This window comes from Micromesistius poutassou (genome assembly GCF_964030765.1).
Source record: "Micromesistius poutassou genome assembly, contig: SCAFFOLD_6552, whole genome shotgun sequence".
Lineage (NCBI taxonomy): Eukaryota > Metazoa > Chordata > Actinopteri > Gadiformes > Gadidae > Micromesistius > Micromesistius poutassou.
In genome coordinates, this window is record NW_028178221.1 from 5,001 (window position 1) to 9,167 (window position 4,167).

The 4,167-nt window shown below is 47.9% G+C and overlaps 1 protein-coding gene across 1 annotated transcript in view; it reads right to left on the reverse strand.

Moving 5' to 3' along the window:
• Positions 1-1,805, reverse strand: part of LOC311374671 (uncharacterized protein) — a gene marked incomplete at its 3' end in the record, with an annotated part of 6,233 nt that extends 4,428 nt beyond the window's left edge. The window contains exon 1 of the mRNA XM_084490470.1: positions 1,682-1,805. The remainder of the gene's footprint in view (positions 1-1,681) is intronic.
• Between the last annotated feature and the right edge of the window lie 2,362 nt (positions 1,806-4,167).

Below are 4,167 nucleotides of genomic sequence, written 5' to 3' on the forward strand. Positions count from 1 at the left end.
TGTGTGTGTGTGTGTGTGTGTATCAGTGTATGCTCTGTGTGTGTGTGTGTGTGTGTGTGTATCAGTGTATGCTCTGTGTGTGTATCAGTGTATGCTCTGTGTGTGTGTGTGTGTGTGTGTGTCAGTGTATGCTCTGTGTGTGTATCAGTGTATGCTCTGTGTGTGTGTGTGTGTGTATCAGTGTATGCTCTGTGTGTGTATGTGTGTGTGTATCAGTGTATGCTCTGTGTGTGTGTGTATCAGTGTATGCTCTGTGTGTGTGTGTGTGTGTGTGTGTGTGTGTGTGTGTGTGTGTGTGTGTGTATCAGTGTATGCTCTGTGTGTGTGTGTGTGTATCAGTGTATGCTCTGTGTGTGTGTGTGTGTGTGTGTGTGTGTGTGTGTGTATCAGACCGGCCTCTTGAGAGGAGACTACATTAACCCGGTTTCAAAATGGTGGGAGCATGGGTGTCCTAGTTAGCGTGGTGTGGTGGTGGGGTGGTAGAGCCGGGGGTGGGGAGGCGCACAATGCTAGGGCAGGTCTCACTGAGGAGTGGAGACAGGGAGGGAGTGATGGGAGGTGGGAGGGGGGGCTGTCTCTGTAGCCTCCAGCGGGCCCTGGCCCCGCCCCCTGTCTAGCTCTCTGTCTGTCCCTCACACAGGACCCGCCCCCTCCGCTCTCCGCAGCTCCCTTCCTCTCTTCTCACTTTCTCACTACTTTTGCTCTTCCTGGTATTTGGGAGCACATCCATGCCAGGGAATGTGTATGTGTTCTTATCATACAGGTTTTCTAGGGGAAATTTGTAATTTACCTTTTTAATGTCCTCATCTCTCTCTCTCTCTCTCTCTCTCTCTCTCTCTCTCTCTCTCTCTCTCTCTCTCTCTCTCTACAGTTTTTAAGTGTCTACAGTTCCGGGGTCAACTCCGCTAAAGCGGTGTCTTAGCTAAGGCATCATCTATAACACACATTGACCGCAAACATGCGAAGAATAACTAAGCCATCGGATATTGCATTTTGTAAATCGAAATGTAATTATTTTTACCCAGAGAACCCCGCTTTACTCTAATATGTACCGTTCCATGCATGATGTCATAGTCATCACTTGATAGACGGTATGTTATTACGCGTACCATTATCAGAAACGGAAATCTTTTTTCAGCACTTCATATCGCTTGAGTCGGTGCAGCGTTGTGACGCCCGAGCGGCTGCTGGTCCGACTCCCGTCACGTGGGCACAGCCCTAACCAGGGGCGGTCTACAGCGGAACGAGTCTGCGCCTCGTATTTTGGTCTGTCTCCCAGACACGAAGACTAACAAATGTGACTTACCGGCATGCATTTGCTCAAATAGCCTATTAACCAGACATTTTAGGTTTGTATATTTGAACAAATATATATCTATATATCTATCTATATATCTATATATATATATATAGATAGATAGATATATTAAAAAAAAATTACAAACCTGTTATAACGAATATTGTAATAGCTGTGCATTTACTTCACAATGCTTGGGTCAAACAATAATAACATTACATTAATACCAATGCAAACGAACGTATATCTAAACATACCCATACAACACATTACGCTACGGGAGCGGACACACAGAATAGCGGGACGGAAATGACTCTGCTCTCAACGTAGACCTCAATGCAACAATCACAAACCAGAACGGAAACAAAACGTACCAACTCTCACCAGCTATAAGGCGAAATAAGTGGGCGCCGAAGCCCCGGCAGCCAGGTAGATACCAGGTAGGTGTACACGGAGGTCCGTGCGTCGCTCTTTGACAAGGTTCCCTCCGCCGCTGCCGGAGCGCTGACTGTCCTGTCTCCGCTCGCACACTGCTCGCTCATTGGTCCAGTCTATGCTCGTGCTTTCTCTGCACGGTTTTACGAGTGTCAACATGTGCACGGATCCACGTGCCCACAATCTGTGCGCGCGAGTCGTGTCATTTCATTGGCTGTGCCTATCTCCTTCGCGAGTGCCATTGGTTAAGTCCTCCCGAGCAGTGATCGCGGTACCGACCCGTGATTGGAGGGTTCCCCAGACACTCAGGGCCCCGCCCACTCACGGCTCGTCGGTGTTGGCAGAGTAGAGTCGGTGTAAACATACGCACGCGCTACAACTCGGAGCCGAGCAGGAATAAACACATCGCCCCTCCCCCCCCGGATAAACATTACGGTGTTTGATTCCGTGTGAATGATGTGACATCAACACGAACACAAACAAAGCCAGATTGCGCAATAGTCCGAATATATGGAGTTTGTATATCTATATATAGTATATATCTATATACATTGCGTCATTTGCCTATATATGCTATATATATAGCATATATATTCACTATACGTAGCCTATAGTGAAGTGCCATTTTAAATGATATACACCATGTTGGCCTACATATTGTCCCAAGTCTAGTGGGCTACAATAATCTTTAGGCCAAATATGGCTTTTGACAAAGCACAAACCAGACGTGACAAAACGCGGCCCCTGTTTTGTTTCAGGTCCTCTTTGTCGTCCTCCCAGAGACTCCCTCGTCCTCAGCCCTCAGTGAACTCTGCAGGGTGAACCCAGTGACCCAGAGGGACTGGGCCATAGGTTAAACTCCTGGGTGAAGCTCTGTACGGCCGTGTGAGGCCACGCCGCTTTTATCATCGCATTGAGGCCTTAATTGCAAAAGCTGGCCGTGTGTTCCGTTTGTTGCACCAGTTGCACTGGTACCAGTTGTACTGGTATGTCTAACATTAAGGGTTCTCCTCTCTCCGGCATGCATTCAGTCAGGCCAGTGTTCCCTTCCCCCAACACACACATGAACCCACCGCCCTGCCCCCGCAGCAGCACACACACAACACACAGTGTCCTGGTCTGACCTACAGCGCCATCACCAAGGTAGGCCTACTAGTTATATTATAGCAGTAACTAAGTCAACGCTTTTTTCCATGTGTGTGTTGCTGCAGAACAATTCGGCTGTGGTTAACCATTGGTAATAGTAAACCACCTCCACCACGGTGTGTTTGTCGAGGCTGTAGGGTGAACTAAGTCAAGAGGCTCTTCCCTCCAGGCATTCCACGCAACACGCGAACCCGTTGAACCTCGCTGGGTTCACGACGACCACTCCCACCTCCTCCAGCGCCACCCCTCCCCCTCCACGGATGCCCCCAGCCCCGACCTATAGGCTGTTTTTCTACATCCTTCTATCTTTTCCATCCTGCAATGTATTGACAGAGCTGAAAATACCCCTGCTCTGAGCCTATGGGAGTCCAGCTATAAGTCATGCACCGAATGAATGATCACAACGACGACTGAGAACAGGCCTATAGGCGTATCTCTGCACAAGAAGGGGAATAACTTAGAAACATGTTTAACACGATTGTTGGGAATGTCACGCAAGTTCCTATTTTAACAGCAAAATAATCCAAATCAAATGGTCATTAAAATGTGGCTTAGACCTCTAAGACTACCGGGTCTTGTTTTTCAACTGGTGGTCATGGGATGTCTGAATAAAACAAATATGAGACTATAGGCTCTCTCATGGTTTAGGTTGTGTAGGACCACATCACTAAAGGCTGTGGAGTATGGAGTAGATAACCACCAACACCATGACCCGCATTCTGACGTTGGGGTAAAGAATGGGTAATGTCCAAGCTGTTGCAGTAAGCCTGTACAGACCGGTTGGTGAGGCGGACGGACGTCAGCCTACACCTGAGGTGAGCTCCTCTTTTAAACCGAGTTCTCCTCATTCTCTTGGGTTCAGGGATCAGCTCAGGTTTCAAACGCTCTCAAACAGCCAAGCCTTTTAGTTGAGGGGGAAAACACACGCATAGCCTAGGCTTGTAGTCTGCCACATACCACCGGGGGACTGAGGTTCCTTGTTGGAAATGACTATAAAACAATAAACAATAAAACAGCAACTAAAAAACAGCTCTACCCTAAATGGTGCAGTGTGGGTATGAGGTCACGAGCTGCGGACCTCGTCAGTCTTTGCAGACGAGCCGAAACAAACCCGATCAGAAACAGCTCTGTCTTTGTATATCATTAAATGAGATGAGTTCATCAGGACGCATGACTAATAAAAGTGTGTGTGAACGGAGAAGTCGCCTCTCCTGCTGAACTCAAATCAGGGTTCACTTCGGAGGGAATATACGATACACTGTCTGAGACTCATTAGTTTGACATTAATA